The sequence below is a fragment of the Balearica regulorum genome, chromosome 10 (assembly GCF_011004875.1).
Source record: "Balearica regulorum gibbericeps isolate bBalReg1 chromosome 10, bBalReg1.pri, whole genome shotgun sequence".
Lineage (NCBI taxonomy): Eukaryota > Metazoa > Chordata > Aves > Gruiformes > Gruidae > Balearica > Balearica regulorum.
In genome coordinates this window covers 18447549-18466593 of record NC_046193.1, presented here as the reverse complement: position 1 = coordinate 18466593, position 19045 = coordinate 18447549, and positions in this window count along the sequence as shown.

Here is a 19045-nt window from a genome sequence, read left to right as displayed (position 1 = left end):
TTTGAAGCCAGTGCCAAGCCTGCAGATCAGAAGATCACAGCACACTTTCACCTGAGGTTAGGCAGTGCGGTGTGAGCTGCTTTGCAGTGGCAAAGCATCCTGAATACTTGCAAGCTATGGGGATTTCTATCAGTCTGTGTCACTGACAACCTCTTTGCTATTCTGAAGAGGCTTATAAGGAGGAACAAAGGACTGCAGATTTCACCAATTTTGCTTTATTTTATTTTTCCCAGCAATTATTTTGGAAAGACTGAGGTGAAAGTCTGATTTTCTCGGACTTGGTACAACTATGCCAGAGTAAAGCTCAAATGAAGGAAAGTAGTATCAGGTATCTCGGTGACTCCAAAGGTGACCTGTTGGTTTTATTGCCCCTTCTGTTGTGTTTCAATTTCAGTTACACTTTAGAGGGAACATCAGTGGAATAAAAACTCTGGTGGGGTCAGGCCTTTCTCCTGAGAGGATATTTCCCTCTGCACAGCATCAGTACAAGCTTTCTCCCTCCGTCCTTTAAAACAATAGGTGTGTTACTAGTCAGGCGAGACATAACAAGCAAGGATAAATATATTCAGTGGCAGCACTCCCAGCCTTTGTGTTACATGATGGTAAAAGTCTGGTTAAATATCTTAATCCCTAACCCTTGATGCAGAGCTCTTGCCCCTTTCTGTTCTCCGACCAGCCGCTTGCAAATCATGACTCAGTCATGTGTTACGTCCTTTGGAACTGAAGTCAGCCTGGACTTGCTGGTTCTGGAAGCAACTAACCCCTTAAAAGTAGAGAGCAGGACTCTGATGCTTTAGCTCCTAAAGCATTTGTAGGTTTTTTCCTAGCCTGCAAGAAACTGCTAACTAAACCAGAAGCATTTGAGTAATGCCTGGACACGGATAAACTGGTTAATGCAAGTTCTTTTAGCTTTTTAAAACAAATTGCAAATCTCAGGTTCAAATTTGCATAATTCAGGTTATTAATTCATGTGTTTGCATTTCCTAAACTGTGTGCCAAATTCCCATTTGGCACAAGTTTCAGAGTGTTAGTTGAGTATAAAGGGGAAAAGGAGAAAATTTAGTTGTTGTAGGCAGCATTGAATGTTTAGTGATTTTTCTTTTCAACAAAATTAAGCTATCCTCTTTTTTTCAGAGTCATTTAAGCGTCACTTCAGGTATTCAGTGAAAAATTTGGAAATTCTTAATTGATAGGGTACACAGTCTTTCATATGTGCGTCTCTGGGATTTGTATTGCAAGTTAATAAAGCTTCCAGCATACATTCTATGCATGTGTAATTAAGGAGTGACTATACTTCGATGTCATTTGCTGTGTTATCTAGATTCCAGTTACGAGGACGATGGTATTTTATGTTGTCATCTGCAAGCGGGAACATCCCTGCATGAGTGAATCTGTTTGAAGGACCAGGCTATGGCTGTTTTAGTCTAGAGAACATAGTTACCCATGGATTTCTTTGCTGCTTCCATTATTCAATGAGAATTATGTGTGTTTATGATAGTCTGATCAGCAAATAGAAGTGCATTGCAGATGTAGATATATTGTGAAGTACAGTGGTTTACATTAATAGGAAGGATTTATCTTGTTGCAGTATTGAATTTATGATGCTAAGCTGTGATATTTTCCTGTTTCAAAAATGTTATATTGCAGTGAGCTGATACCAGGGTGTTAAAATAAATGTTTCTTTTTTAATTTAAGCCACTGTAACATGCTAATAATGTTGGAGACAGGAAGAGGAATGCCTTGTTTCAGAAATGAATGTAATGCATCTGTATTATAATTTCCTAGCAAAATTCATTTAATTTAGACTCCTAAATGAAACTTCTTGTTTTGTATAAACTATAAAACAGATGTGGTTGAGGTCTTTAATGGAAGTATACTTTTGGATACAAGCAGTGGGGTTAATACACCCTACTTAAATTAATCTTTGGGACACTTTGTTCCCTATAATTCTGAAAAGGAAATAGAGAAGCTATAGTTGCTGGTGATGGTCCCTTTGCTGGGCATTCAGACAGCCCATGCTCCTTGCTGGTTTCTTTCCAATTTCCTGGGAAATGCTCAGCAAATAGGGTTACTAGGAAGGAGGGAAGGGTCACTTCTTCCCCTTTGCTGTTATCTCTTCTTCTGGGCATTGCCAGGGACTGTGGTAATGCCAGGGCTGTGCTCAGGATATCTGGTTGCCCTGTTCCTAGAAAATGAGATAGAGCGTGAAGGAAATCTTCATGATGCCCCACGACTCTCTTCCCCTGCCTCCTGCACACTACGTACATCGGCTCCTGAGGGGAAGGGGTGAGCCTTCCCCCATACCGCTCAGATATGCTCCTTGGATTGTCCCTTGTCGAGCTCGCAGGAAAGGGGATTCTGGCCAGCCACGCTTGTACGGCTGAGCAGAGAGAAGGCTGTTGCGGCTGGTCTACTCCGAAACCCGGCTCTGGGGCCACAGCACTGCTTCCTCCCCAAGGAATATGGGGATGCAGCGAGCCAGCGAGGTTAATGTTGGTCAGCTGGCATTGTTATTGTGAGGCTGAACCTTTTCCTCTTTGTATATGTGCAGCTGTGCCCACTCCATGAGTGTTTTATGGATTACACTGGAGTTGGCCCAGCATTAATACAGGTAAAAGACCTATCCTGACCGTGCTGGGCTGGTGTCGACTGCATTACTATTTGTACTGAGCACTGTCAGTTTAATGACTGTGAAGCACCACGGTTAGAAGTCAAGTGCTATAAAATTTTCCCCAAACACACATCTACAACAGTGAGTAGACTTGCACATAAAATAGACCACTGAATCTGAAAAAAGGATTGGTAATTTTGTGGAATACAGAAAGATTGTCATACGTGTGTATTCCTGTTACACTACTCAGTTAAACCGTGTCTCTGGACCTTTGAGTTAATATTCATTATTTGGAAGAACAGAAGAGAGTATTTGACATTGACTTGTTTAGCTGAAAGGTACTACTGGAGTAACAGTTTAATTGTGGAAATATTTACCAGTTATAGGGTGTATAGGCTTAACTGGGGCTGAAGGGGGAAGAAGCAAAATAATTATTTTAGTACTAAATTATCCCCGTATTTTTGGAGTGCTGCTAAAATGATTCATTCTGCTTTTGTTTAATGATAGATCTGTCTGTTCAGGGACCATTAAAAGAACAACATTTTGTTAGAAAAAGTTACTTTTAGAAACCTGGTCTGGCTCTCTTGATCTAAGAGAGTATTGGGTAAAAAGGATTCTCCTTCCTTTTCTACACCAAATTGACACAGAGGGATGGATCTGAGGTGAAGCAGCACAATTTCTGGCAGAATTAGTGTAACCTTCCACCTGAGAAATAAATAGGTTCGTTAAGTGTTAGAAATTAATTAGTATTGAGCTTATCCACATACTTAACAACATTTCCCTCCAGAACATTTCCTTCCCATAGGTGTTTCTAATGTTTTTTTTTTGTGATACATATTTTGGTTTAACAATAGAATAGACGTAGAAGCCCTAAACCTTTAAAAATAATTACTGTTTATAGCTCTAGAAAAAGGTGCCGCAACTTTAAATACAATTACTTACTCTGCCAGTGGGCATCATTCACCTACGACACGCTTCAGGTTATGCTTGCTCTCTAGTTGCACCCCAGACTGAGATGAGCTGTGGTGTTGAGCGGATGAACGCGTAGCTGCATTCACCCGGCGTCTTTGCAGATGGCTGTAGGAATGAGAAGGAAATCAGATATTTTCAGCAAAACTCTTGGTTTTTTGCAAGTATTACACATTCTTCTTCTTGAATGCAATCTTCACTAATGAATAAACTATTACTGTTAAATCTTGCTTGGAAATGTAGTGGAGACTGGCAGCTATTTGTAATTAGCATGTTTGGAATATACATAATTATGTTATGGCTGAAAACTTGATACATCTTCTGTGTTTTCCTCATCTGAGAGGAAAAATAAAGACTGAATAAAGCCAAACTAGTCTTGTTTCAAATGCCTTTTTTCTACACAAGTAACAGCCTCTGTTACAGTTACTGAGCATTGTTGTCTTTCGCTTAAATTCTTTGTTACAGAGGCTTAGAGCAAGAGGGCTTTAATAATAAAAAGGCCTTCTTTCTCTGGAATGTCTGTCTGATAACAGTCTGTAAGATTGAAGAATAATACTGTAAAATAATTGGTTTTCAAATTACTAATTGTGTTTAATTGGAGAGCAAATGGAAAATCTGCATCCTCCAAACAACTGTAGTGTGTCTGTCTCTTTAAATATCCAAACAATTTTTCCTTGTATTTTTTCCACCCTCAAGACAAAAATAATATCAAATCTCATTCAGTTTGTGCTTAAATACGACCAAACTGATAATTACATTATTATAGAAAGGGGCAGGATAGCTGGAGGATATGTACAAGGTGCATTAGTCCCGCAAATAGAAGCTGATTTACTTATTGATAGTAGAGACACGTTTTAGTCACTTTATAGAATTAACAATTGATCAGCTTGTTAGGTTCTAGTTCTTCATAAGCACAGCATGTTTATTCATTATTGTCATTACATGGTGCAAGCAGCTGAGGTCATGATTAGTAAGGCAAAATCTAAAAATATTTAAACTTGCTTAAATATAACTTTTGCAACAGGCAGTTTTCGAGCAATGCACTGATTCTTGCTTTTCAGAAATAAATATAACTTATACCTGCCTGGTTAATTTACATTTCATTTATATTTTTCAGAACCATCAGATCTATTTGTTTTCCAAATGCCAGTGATTCAGGCTTGTAAAAGTGCAATAAGATGGGCAACATATAAGCATTACTTTCAAATTGCCTTGGTCACTGTAAATATATATCGATATATAGTACTGCAACCGATAAACTAAACATGCTGCTGGAGAAGAATGGAAAGATGTTATTCCAATAAATATATTCATGATTGTTTGTTACTAAGCGTAAGTTATATTTTCTAAATCAGCATTGACTTAAGCTTGAGCAAACTCGATAGCAAAAATTCCCACAGAGGCTTCTCCTGCTACATATGACTAATATATTAAAGAAGATAAATAGTCATTTTTAAAATTTATTACACAGTAGGATTGAACACAAGAGGAAACCATTTTACACATCTGAAAGTTAAGGTCACCCTGAGAAGAAAAGGACACTTAAGATGACTAGAAAAATTCTGCTTTCTCAAGAAATTGAGATTCAAAGTTTACTGTTTTCATGGTGTCTTTTGTGAAGCTTTAGAATCCCAAGTGTAGAACCAGAGTCTGTTTTGATGTGCAAATATTTCAAAACTGTGTAGTGGGTAGGCATTTAGACACTCGCATCTAACCGGTGCTACAGATTATCTTCCAGTCTCTTAATTCATTACGGACCATGAAGATTTTTGATAATGGCTTTTATAATATGATTCGGTATTGGGGATGAACTCTCTAAAACATTTTATCGAACTCTTCTAATAGTTTTTAATAATTTTCTCCCTTTTCCTTTTCTATTTATGTTTTTTTTTAAAAAAAATCCATTATGCATATTTTAGTCTTACTGAACATCATTAAGTTTTGATTCATAATTCAAACTTCTAGGACCATGAAAATTTGCTCAATAGCATTTTCTTAGGGCTTGTTAATAAAGTTAATGAATTATTTTTCTATTAGGCTGTCTTATCTTAGCTAATACTGCTTGCTTGTTTGAGCTGTAGCAAATCAGGACAACATTGATTTTCTTTGAGATGAATAATGAAAGATCTACATTCTTAAATATGTAGATAAAGATAAGTGACTTAATTAAAAATTATCAGTGGAGGGCAGTAAGATGAATTAGCTGTTTCAATTTGTTGTATATGTCAATGTGCTGTAACATAACCTGGAGTATTACATAAAATCCATTTATGATATCCTTTAATTTTCAGTGTGATTTCATAGTGTCTTCTGTTGCTTATTCTTTTGAAAATCGCTTATGTATTGGGAATGTTAAATTCTTGGAACTATCTGCCCCAACTTCAACTTACGTAGACCTTGACTCTGCAGATGTTTAATGTCCAGTGCAATGCAGCCTGATGAAAATAGTTCTACTTTGATCAATAGTAATGTTTGCAGGCTTTGTCTTCGGTGGTGGAAGTCAGGTTACGAGCCTGATGATTGTTTTTCCACTGACTGGCAAATTCTGCTCTTTGATCGCATGTGCTATGAATATCAGAGCTGGCAAAATTCCAGGCTAAATTGCTTGCTGTTTTTTGACTAGCTTTTTACAAATTATACATGATGAAAAAGGGACATCTTGGGGCCTCCGTCTTTCATCCAGTGCTGCTTTTGATATCATGTAGATCTCGTCAGGGTACACAGTATAGAGGAGGAGCTGTTAGGAGGAGCTGCTCTATTAAGACATGGTGGTTGATCTTATTAAAGGAGGAGATAAACAGCCTTCTGCGGGAAGGGCTGCTCTGTGTCACAAACTCTTTTGGTTTTGTTTTGGGGTTTTTTTTGGTCTGAGGTAATAGAGCAAGCACCCATGCAAATTCCACTGGTGGATTCCCTGGTGGGAATAATTATGTATGTAGTACTGTGCCTTGAATAAGACCTTCACAATTCTCATGCTTAAATTCTAAGTGACTCCTAAGTCATACTGGTTTTTGAGCTTGAAGATCCTGTTTTTCAGGCTATATTTTCTCAAATCTCAGTGCAGCTACAAATACATCATTTGACAAGCATGGCTGAGCTTCTGCTTCAGGTCGTTGGGTCACTGCCTTTCTGTTGCAAATGCATTGTCCAATGGTTGTTTTGAAGGTTAGTTATTCCTATCTTTTCTAGACATCTCATTAGCTTTCTAGGGTTCACAAACCGCTGGTTCACAAAGATTTTCAGATTTTGCCTTCTCCTAATGCTAGACTCATGGCTGTCCTGTTTGAAGTAATTCAGTTGGGTGATGAGAAAGAGGGGTATGTTGTATGTAGGTCATACTTATAATGGGAAGGGATTGGAGAACAGACTTACAAAATCTCTGGGTAAGGTACTGGTTGGTAGGTAGGACATGAGCTGAGAAGTCTGTTAGGATGACTCTGTAGAGCTTCCATGGGATGGTGTGACAATACAATGTGTGATTTGGGCAGACAAATTTTACTCTTTGAGATTCTACCCAGCAATCCCCTGCCAAACTGTGAATTGTTGAGGATAGCCTGGTGCTTCAGGTTTGTTTTATCTTGTTTTACTCATTTTGCCTTGCTTCAGCTTTTGATTAAACATAATACTTGTGTCAATGAAATGAGTAGCAAACACGTTTTTTTGCTACGTTAGGAGTAACAAATGGGAGCCAGTGTTTCTTATTCAGAAGAGGAAGACTGCCAGAATCAAAGATGTAAATAAGAGCCAAGGAAAATTAATTGCAAACCTGTCACATCTGGTCTGTCTTTATTTTTATTACGTGGTACTCAGCAGATCTTTCTTAGAGATGTTTAAAAAAAATCCTGCTCCTTGTGGAAATTCAGCTGAAACTTACCCAGTCACAGCAGAGGTACTGTCACTGGTCATCTGTGCTGGAGGAGCAACCTCCGGATTTTTGCTTTCATTCTGAAAGATTTTTGCTCAATGTTGTACAACACACAGACAGGATATGGCTGTGGTTCTGTGCCTTGGGACAAGTGTCTCGGGGGACAGGTGGGCCAGAGGTCTGTGGTGGATGAAAGCTCCAGGAAGTCCCAACCTACAGCTCTGTCTAGACTGCAGCTTAAGCCAGGCTTGAGCACTGTGTTCAGAGAGCTCTGCTAACTTAGCATAGATCCAAGCACAGAGCACCAACGACAATGCTAAAACCCAGCCTGCTATCTCCTCAGTGCAATGCTCTTATTTCTAGCCTGAATTCTGACAAATAGTATGTGGGTCGTGGCTCTTTGTGCGACTGCCAGCCTGCTCTTGATCACTCCCCGCACTTCTGCATCCCCGTGGAAGAGGATGTGCTGTTGTTGACTGATCTAAATCCTCCTGAATGGAGAACAAGAAGCTTTGGAAAGTAATGCTTTCTAGTTATGGTGACTATCACAGGAATATTCCATTATTAAATTACAAATTTTTCATATTTTTGAAGATCAGATGTTGAGACCTTCAGGTTAAAAAGGCAATAGATTATTTATGCAATACTGTTCTTCTCAGGTAATAAGTTGGAAGGTGCTATTGCAAGCAGAGAAATAATTAAGAAATCTTGTACAATTGAGTAGTCAAATTAAAAAGGAGAAAATCATGGTTTAGGAAACCAATTGTCTTTGGCTGGCATGTAAAAATGATTTGAAATTATAAACCACACCCTCCACTGGCCATTTCTTTTTTATGCAGTAATGTCAGTATACCAAGAGAGTTATGCTGTCTTTCTGACATACAAATGTTATAAACCACTTCATACTCACAAATTCCTCATCAAAATTGTACAATTTGGATGACGATAGACAGATAAATACCCAAATATTTATCCTATTTGCTCAAAGCGATCAGCTTAGAAAAGGACCAAGTGGGTAAAAGAAGGGTGATTGCACTTGCCCAGAAATGTCCTTTGGGTGCTCATCAAACAGTACTTGTGAGCAGAGAAGGAAATTTGATCATTGTCTGTGAATTTTAGGGGAGGATAAAGGTGGGCAGGACTTCATCCCTGGTTGAAAAACAAAGTGTTAGACTTAATTGGCAATAGATAGCTATGTGAAAACAAGGCGGGGGTGTGTGTGTGTGTGTGTGTGTGTGCCTGAGATAGCGCAAGGCACCGCTCTAAATGAAAAGTCTGTTTCTTTTTGGATGCAGTGGTACCCTCTGATGAGTGAAGGTTCAGTTTCCTGCAGCCTCTCTTGCTGATCTTGACTAAAATGTTTGCAATTTGCAAGGAAGGTGTTTCATTTGGAAAGGGGAAAATCCAGTAAGTGTTTTTCCATATTCTTTTTCTTTTCTTTTCTTTTTTTTTTTTTTTTTTAATTAGTGTTGCTGTTTTGCATTTAATTAGTGACCAGTATTGAAGTAAAAGGCCTAACAAATTCCTGCTTTGGTCACAGAGATGTAGTGCATTTTTAATAACAGCAGTTTTTAATCTAAAACAGTCCTGTGACTGTCTTTGCTAATGGCCTTTTTTTCAGTTTCTGTGGCTGTCTTGCCTATTGCCAGGCTATAGAAATGCTTTGTGCAATAACCCTACAATTTGAATCAATGATGCAATCATTCCATAGGCCTCTTTCAAAATGTATCTCACAGTGCAGGAACTCAGATGGGAACAGTTAAAGTGAGAGAGTTTCACTTTTGTGTTCCAGTTCATCAATCTTTAAAAAGACACTAGTAGGTCAAATGGTTCTAACACTGATCGATTTACAAGAAGAATCCTTTTTTAAAGTGAATCACAATTCATCTCCAATTGAAATAAATAAATAAATACAGCCACTGGGGTCCTGGTGGGGGAGTACTTAATTAGCTCAGCCCTTCACACACTCTTTAGTTACTCATCCCTTAGAATCCACAATCCAGCCTGATCTGTTTTTTACAGTCCATTACATTTTTGTTCAGTTAACTCTTACTGGAGCTGAGTACTTGTATTTGACTAATGCCTGCCATGAGGAAGGGAATCCCTTCTTGGCTGTGAGGACAAGTTCCCTGCAATGTGATAACAGCAAAGCATGTCTGTCCCCCAGTCTTCTTACCAAAGGCTGTTTGCTACTTAACTGCACCCCAAAAGCAAATATCTGTTGAGCAGCAGTTCGGCAACTACACAACAGAACAGCAGCAGTTGTCTCAGGATCTAGCAGACTGCTCGTGATTGATCCTGTTTTTCTGTAAGGGTGAGAGCATTTGAGTTACAACCAGCGTACTGGTAAAGGTGTATGTAGCGATAGGGTGGGTGTAAGAGGCACATTGAGGGTATGTTTTCATGGGATTATTGGTGGGGAAACCTACTGGGAAAGTTTTGTGTGAGGTGGAGGGGCTCTAGTTATGTTGCCTATCTGAAATCATGGAAAGGTAGTATCTGCTGAGACATTTCATACCTGTTGCTAATTGTAATATGACTGAAATCTAGAGGTTGCTCTCTTTATTGTAGTTAAGTTTGAGTACTGTTTCCCCCGGTACAGTACTCACAGTTCATTTACTCAAAAAATGGAAAAAATATGTATTGTGGTAAAAAGACAAAAAGACAAGATCAGAGAAATGGAAGACTCCTGCAATCTGTTTCCTTAAAAAAAAGTTCAGCAGGAATAACTGAGTGTCCACCCAAGGTGGCTGAAAATATTGGTTCTTATTCAGATGCCAACACCCATAACATCATACAAGCCCAAGAAGCACAGCCCACAGAAAGAGAAATGGTGATTATTTTCTTTAGCTCTGCCATTCTGAGCATGACTGCAGACAAATTATATTTGGGGGAAGTGAGGGGAAACAACTGCCAGTGTGGGGCTAAACCTGAGGTTGTGGTAAAAGGACAGTGCTCCAGGAAACAGAATGTGGAGAGAATCTTCAGAGAGAGATTTGGAAGGGGGAGAGCAGGGCAGTGCTGGCTGTGAGAAGGTGTGTGTCAGTCAGACTTCAGCTTGGTGGATGACTATCTGCGGCAGGCTTTGTGGAGCAATAGAAGTATGGTTGAGTTTTTCGTGTTTTGTTTCCCCACCTTTCTGGCAAACAGTACTTCATCGTTAAAAGAGTGAACTAAATGTGCCACCAAGTTAACTTTTTTTTCTGTGAATCTTGAGATTTTTTTTCCCCCCTCATAAAGTCCCAGTTTCCTGGATGAAAATAATTGGAGGAAATTTTTCTTTTCAGTTTTCTAATTATTTTTAAGAGAGTTAATAGCTCTCTAGCGGTGACAAAAAGCTGATTAAAAGCTGATTGTTGTCTACCCTGAAAATAAACAAACAATCAACAATTCGTTACTTTCTAACAGATCTCACATCTTTAAGGCAATCATAATTGCCTTCAAGTGAGGGAGGAAAAGTGGGGGGGATCTCATACTTCATTTCCAACCCTGAGCATTTCAAAGCACAATCAAAATTATGCCATTTTTCCCTCCCCCCAGCTCCTCCCATCAATCACACACATGGTTACGTGATCATGAAGTGGCTTGTGCATTAAAGGTTAGCTCCTTTTTCATTGCAAGTGTAGCTAGAGCTCTATCTGGCTTCTTCATGCCTGTGGGGGGTGAAAACAGCAGCCAGCAGATGATAAACCTGCTCTAAACCTTTTTTCACCATTATCAATGCATAGTTCAGGTGGGGTCTGTTTCCTTGCCTGCCAGCCTTTCTCTTGATGCTCACACAGATGCTGCTGCCAAGCAGGTGAGCTTCCCAGAGGAGGCAGGGAGAGATGCTATGCAAACAAGAAACAGAAAGGGCTGAGAAGGGACAGGGAAGCAGGCCTGAAGGATTGGGCTGGAAGAGGAAAGGATGAAGAAAACCCTTTTTGGAGGTGAGGAGGCAAAATGTAATTTATGAGACTTTGAAATTCTCTTGCATCAGGGCATGCAGTAGCTGGTACTGCTGGAAATTAAAATACCTGAGAGTGTTATCTTTTATGTATTCATATTGGGATTTGGAATTTTTCTGGTTAGAAGGAGAAAGACAAGGGCCTGCAGGAGAGAGGTGCAGTCACTCTATGTACATGTCAGTGGTCTGCTGGGGCAACTAAACCAGCTAGGGCATGCTGCTACACATCACAAATGATACCTCTTTCTGAGGTCTGGCCACTTTTTAAATTTGCTCTTTCTTCTGACCATGTAATATTGATTCCAGGGCCATAGGACCAATGACTCAGGAGATAATTAACAGATATATCTATCTGCTCATTTTTCTTCTTGACTCAGTAGTAGGCTGCTGTCAGGAATTAGAAAACCTTATACGACTCCTGGTATCTGAAGAGCACAATACAGACAGTGTACAGCTAAAGCCTCACCCAGGTCTCTCAAACTTGGCGAGAGCTAAACCCAACTGTGCCACATCCATACTGTGGTTGTGGCGCTCCAAACTAGCAGATGCTTCTCCATGGTACAATGTGGAGCATAGATCAGAGTTCAGGACTCAAGACCAGTGCTGTCAGTGCTGGACTAGGAATTAAATTATCCATAGCTCAGACAGTGCTGTGTACAGGTGCCCTCTGTGTCATGGTCAGTACTTCCATCCAGCATGATGTTGCCAAACCATAGAAAAGCAAATACAACTTTGAGATTGGTTCTGAATATGCTTTTGTTCATTTAACTAGGATCAGACTGAACAAGAATGGGTTCTCCTTTAAAGTACAATTATTTATTGACTCAACTCTAAGTCTTCGCGCCATACTAATGCCTTGCTAGCTTGTCTGCAGTATTTGGCATCTGCGATTCAATAACAGAAAATGAGGAATGATATGCTGCTTTTTTTTTTTGGTAAACAGTTCCTGAACTGATGGGTCAGGAACTCGGTTCTGGACTTTTCCTATTCAATAGAGCAATGATTTTCTAAAATAACTTGAGGAGCAGGCTCAGAGAAGCAAACAGTGCTTTCAAACACCGAATAAAAAGCGTGTCCCATAGCATCAAAGTCAAATGACAAAACAAGATCAAGAAGTTGGGTTATAGCTCTTTGGTCTGTGTGTCTCCCACCCTGTGCAAGTTTTGTTCTTCCCTATTGCCACAGGAGATTCTATATGCTGGGGGCAGAGTTTTCAACAAAACTCAAGCTAACTGTGCTATCTTTGGGAATATCAAAAATGTTACCTTTCATTTTGCTTGTAGTTATCCTACGTACTACCCATACTGACAGAGAGAACAGAGATAGCATGCCACAAAATGTTTTGCTATTGGCTTATGTAGTTGATAACTCAGGTGCTAAAAATGTGCGTTCAGCCCATAATTACACTTCTGGAAATTTAGTGCTGTATTTATGAAATGCTTTTCATTAGAATCTTTTAACAATTAGCTAATGAGTCCCAAGTGGAATAATTATCCCATATACCCAGACAGTTGGGATTCTTCATCAGCCAATGTGCATCCACTGCTCATAAAGCATGTTTGTGTTCTAAAAGCAAAACCAGCTATTCTATGCTTTCCTCTTGGAGTGTTTCATGAATTGAAACAAAAGTGGGGACCAGATCACATTGGTGGCACAGGAATGGACAGGCCCTGTTAGAGTCAGGGCCTAATACAGCTTAGGGAAGCATGAGTGGACATGCTGTAACTATTTAATGTGAATGAGGCATTTTGTGGAATAACAAGAGAATATAGGATTCTAATACAGTAGAATCACAAAGAACCAAATTTGGTTGCATAACGACTCTCAGAACCACCAGAAAGATATCTAAATATAACACAAGCTGACCCTGTCTGCATAAAAAAAATAAAAAAAATCAATCCGTGTAGGAGGTATTTGCAGTTTCTTTCTGCCACAATTTTCCTCCACTAACCTCTGACTTGATGACTGTCTGTGGTCAGGGTACTGAGGGTGACACTGTGAACAGCGACTGTTCATCTCGCATTTATAGTCCAGGGCTGCTTTTTGCTCCAAGGCATAAAGCAGTTGTAGTCCTGTTACAGACCCTGAGCAAACATGTAATCTAACCCTATGGATGGAGAAGAGAGCCTTAACTATTCCATAGGTGTTCAGTCAATTAAAAATCCCACTCCATCAAAGCAGGCTCCATGACTTTTTTGAGAAGCTTGCCCCACTGGTTTCCCACACTTAGATATAGAAAGTTTCTCCTCATACACACATGACATTGTCTTTGAAGGACACTTAATTTATGTTTATGCTATTTGCAGTAGCTACAGAGAACCACTCCTTTAAATCATGCCATTCTTTAAAGCAGATCTCTTCAAGGAGACAGTTAGCACGTCTCCAATAAACTCCCTTTTTTTGACTAAATAAACACAGCTACTTCAACCTTTCTTTTCTGCTCACAGTTGTTGAATCTCTTATTTTTCATGTTATTTCCTTGGGATTGCCTCTTGTTCTTAATTTGAATGGTCACCCATAGTCAGTGATGGTCTACTTCTTGCATGTGATCCTTGGGCTGGTCACTAGGCACCAAGAACAGGTCTGGGACCTCCCAGTGCATCATCCAGAGGTACAAACTGACATGAAGCCCTCCTCTGTCCTCTCCCACCCTTCCCCATGTGATCTCTGCAAAATAACCTACCACGTCACCTGGGTCCCTAGTAAGTAGGAAGAAAGGTGAGTGACCTGCTCTATAGCTATTGAATTAGTTATCTTTCACTTCTATGGGAGAAATGAAATTCAGGGTATAGAAAACAGCGTCTTATTGCTGAAGATAATCTGTGCAACAACATTACTGCTTTGCTACCTGGCAGGCAAATTTTACAATAGGGGAAAATGTGTATTTGCCTTGTCTGAAACATCCTGCTGAAGAGATTTCCTTCAAAGACATTTCTCTCCACATTTTTTGGCGTGCTGCCTGCTTTACGTGAGTACCGCTCTGTTTCTGGGAGGTTAGCTGGGAACGGAGCGGGGCACTGTCTCTGCTCTGCCTCCTCTTTGAACAGGGTTGAAGCAATTCCTGTGCTTCCTTGAACACAGAACCTGCAAGTCTGCCCATCTCTTAAGTAGGCCATACACCAGGGGGTGGGGAAGATTTTGAGCTGTAGTAAGGGACTGAAAGAACCTGGATAATCACAATGAAAAATTCTCTCTGATAAATGTAGTTGAAAGAGTTGAAATGCTGGGCTGTAATGAGGAGATATGCTGTGTTGGCTGTCCTGGTTGGGAAGTCTGTACAACCTTAAAAATGAAACCTTGATAGCAATGCTTACCTCGTCAGGAGTTTACTTTGGCAGAAGAGTTCTTTGTAGGATGGTGATGAATAATAAATAATGCCGTATGGAGAAAAGGGCCTATTGTGCCTCTACTTTACAGCTAGAATAGCTGTACTTTGCTCTCAGAGCAGACCTGTTGGTCTTGGCAGAATTTTTCCTGGAGGGAAGATGTGGACTCCTTTTGAATTGAGAGAGCAGGTTGTAAAACATTTTTGTAAAAATTAATGTTATAAATGAGATTCTATTTAATTTAGGTGATCCTCTCATACACAGAGATTATCCTTTTGAACTGCAAATGATCAGTTATTTGTGCCAGCATAACTCATACGCTTCATTTGCAAGACTACTTCTTCTTGCCATGTAAATACACTTGTAAGCTGTGAGTTCTGGTGACCACAGGTCCCCAGAATATACACAGGAGTCAGTGTATATGAAGAAGCTACTGTTCCCTTGCCTAGAGGGGCCAACTAGCCCTTGTAGTTTGCATTGTACCAGGTTCTGAGCAGACATCTGACTTGTTCTGCCTCAGCAGAGGAGGCAACAGCTTTGATTTCCAACTCCTTCTTGCAGTGTGAACTTGAGATCTTCTGGCAGTCCTTTAGTTCTCTGCTTCTGTGTGACCTGAGCTCCACTGGATTAAACTTGGAAGCCGCAAATGCTCACTTAAAATGAGACCAACTGACAAAGGCTTTCCAACAGAGCATCCACCCAACTCACTATTCTCACTCTAGCAGAACTAACTGAGGAAGTCTACAGTGACTGGGGCAGAGAAATTAAGGTGGTTTAGGCATATTTTTGCAGTCCTCTCAGCACATCCTCTTAACATGCCCACAACAGATAGAAGGTTTGTTCTCATCTCTAAAGGAAACAATGAAGACAGAGATACCCTAGAGAACTCCAAATGCTGGTGAAGAGAGACACATTTCCCCGAAAACACATGGCATGTAGGATGCCTGTCTGTTGTGGATGGTCCGGCTGCTGGTGTGGTTGATACCTCATGCTATGTGGATGTAATAGCAGTTCAGTACTCCCTTCTTAGGAGGCTGTGGATTTTATTTCCTTTAGCTCTCATTGGCATTGTTTCCTTTTCTTCCCCACCTTCCCCAGTTGCTGTTAAGTGAGGTTTTGAAATATTCCTGTGGAAAGGGCTGACTAGTGGTGACAGACTGAGCTGCTGCCAGCAGAGACTGATGTCATAAATGGAATGTGATGTTATAAAAAAACACCTCAGAAATTGCAGGTGAAGTGTGTTGGGAGTCTGCTGGAATCTGAGAAGTGCTGGGAATGCCGCAGTCCCTCTGATTTTTTTGCTCTATGTCTGGCTTTCTTAAAAGTAAGGAAGCACACTTGCAGTTTGCTGCCACCTTGTTTAGCTAATTTTCTTGCTGTCTGAAGAGCCTTCTCAATTCAGTTTGCCTGATGGAGCTTGATGTTATTGGGCATCCCTCAGTGATACCTATAGGGAAGTAGACACAGCAGAAGGTCGATGTTTTCCCTGGGAGTAAAGGATAGAGGAATTTGGCTCACGTTATGTTACTACGTGGACAACTTGGTGTCCTTCTGCAGTTTGCATAGTGCCTTTCTACCTGGCGTAACTGGTACTCAGTGTGATTAATGATGGGCAGAACTGAGACCTTTAAGCACCTTACTTGTCCCCGTGTGATGCACCAGCTGCATAGACAAGCATGATATATCAGGAGGAAACATGACGTACAACCTGGAGGGTTTGTTACCTCTGTTTGTGGTATTGATCAAGATTATCTCTGGTTACTGAGTCTCCTGAGGTTCACTTCAAAATACCTGATGCTGAGAAACTGGCAGTGACGCTGAGAAGAGCTGCGTGACAGATTTAATAGTACAAAGGCCTCCAAGGAGAGGCTTCCTCCATCTCATGTGAAAGCCAGGGACATGATGGCGGGTGCGAGCAGTGAGTGTGGGCAGCGGTACTGGGAAGTTGAGGTTGCTTTCATCTGCCAGCAAGAGGCCTAATGAGATCAGATGCCTAGAAGCAGAAGCTGGACAAACTCAGATTAGAAATCAGGTGCAGTGTTTAAAGTGAGGTTAATTAACTGTAGGAATAACTTAGCTGCGGTGAATTTACTGCCACTTGAAGTCTTCAGATCAAGCTAAAGTTACCTGACCTGATGCAGAGATTTCTAGGTGAGGGTCGAGGGGCTGAATTCAGAATCTAAACCGTGTTATTTCCCTCTGGCTGGCTCGTTTCTCTGGGCTCACAAGGGACCGTGAGGAGATGAGGCACAGCCTGTGAGACAGCACGGGAGCCCCCCAGCCCAGCGACGCCTCCGGCAGCCCAGCTCTCTGAGAGGAGGGTGAACAGAGGAATCCTGTGACAGCAACGCGTTAATATGATTAATGACAAAACTTAATTTGCATGGACAGTTCATTCTCGCACAAAGGAGCACTTGCAAATTAGAGGTTTTGAGGCAGGCGGGAGCCTCGGAGGGGATCTCTCTGAGGGCCGGGATGGCTCCGGCAGGGAACAAGGAGCGGGGTTTGGCGGAGCAATTGGTGCACGTTGTACGGATGAGATTTAATGAGATTTCCTAGTAATGACAAAAGTTGGAAGTGTTTAATAGCTCGCCGCTAAATTATGCATGCGGCCTGGGCCGGGGACAGCTCCATTGTGCTGCGGGGCGGGGGGGGCGGCGGGCGCTGACGGAGTTGCCGAGCGGCCGCCAGGGGGCAGCAGCACCACGCCGCAGGGCCGGCGGCCGCCCGTCGCCCTCAGGGAGGCGAGGCGTTCCCCGCCGCCCCGGGTCCCCTCAAAAAGAGCTTTAGCACCAGCAAAAATAAAGTTCCTGCCCACGGACAAAACGATTTCCCCACCCGCGGCCATAAAACTGCTGTGGGATGCCAAGCTGGGCTGAGGAGTGGCTCCTTCCAGGTGTCGGTCCTCCCCTGAGCGGCAGCGCCTGCCCTGCAGCCCGTGGGCCTGGGGCAAACCGCTACTGTGGGGTAACGGCGTCTTTGGAGGGGTGTTGCTAAATATCTGTCCGTTTGCGGTCCTTTAGGCCTGAAATGGGCGGTCTGCGTTAGTTAGCTGGTGTGTAACAGGTGGAACTGGTGAAGCAGGTGTTCCATCTAGCTCTTCATTTTTGTCTCTTATTTCCTCTCGAATTCAAATAGCAGCACTTTTCAAATACACTTAGTGACCAGACTAGATAATTTGTTTTTGTTTCGGGGTTTTTTTGGTGTTTTGGTTTTTTTTCCTTACCTAAGAAATTGCAGATGTTGCTCTGTTTCCTCTCAGTTCTTTATTCAATGGGGCATAAGAGTTTAATGGGGCTGATGGTGGGGTTAAACTCTCGGGCTGGCAAATCGCCCTGTGAAGTGTGTGGCACCTGTACTCGCCGCCTTCTCACCGACTGCTTTGCAGAAGAGGAGACTTTTAAGGGATGCGCTGTCTTTATTTTAAGTGAGAAATTGTTGAGAATGGAGAAATTAAGGCCTTTTAAATATTTAATGGATGGAGGTTTTCTAAATTATTTAATAGCTTATTATAAAAGATGGCATAAAATGGTTTAGTAATTTATTCTTTACAGAAAGTAGCTGTAAGAAGTATTTTACAACATGTAAATATTGGTAGGAAAAGTACCTAATTTAAAATGCTATCTTATTCCATCTGTCAAAGGAATTATACAGTGCCCATACAATTGTCAAATAACTTTAGACCTTTATTGTTTCTGTTCTTGAAATGCTTCTCTTGCATAGGGAAATGCTATTCATACCCATTTTACTGGAGTGCAGAGGCACAGAGAACAGACTCTGCTGGGCTGAGGTGCAGCAGATCTGACCATTGCAATTCCCTTCAGATACCAGAACCCACAGTTTAATGTGGACTCACGGATACCCTAAATACTGACATGGGAGGGTTCTGTGGCCTGAAGCGAGGTCCGAGGTGACTAAGGTGCAAAGCAGGAGTTGTTCATGGCCAGCCCATGTGTAAATACAGAGAGCGGAGCCCTTCCCCTCTTCCCCTTCCTCCTTTTCTTTTCTATAGCTTTGCTAGAGATAGAAGTGGAGGTTCAGTTGCCTCCTGCCTAGAGCTTGTTGTATAAAAATGCCCCTTTCTTCGTAAGATTGCTTTCCTTGAGTAACTTCTATTCAAATCCCTCTTGTGTAAATTAACCCTACTGCACTGAAGTCGAGGACTTCATCCACAAAATTCCAGCTGTTGTCAGACATATTGTCACCTCTCGGGAGGTGCCGCTGATTTTTATTTTGTTCAAAGCGGCGCTCAGTTGGCTCTCACAGATGGCTGGTGCCCGCTTGTGGGAGCAGCTGCCCTCACAGGCCATGCTGCCCCAGCAGAGCTC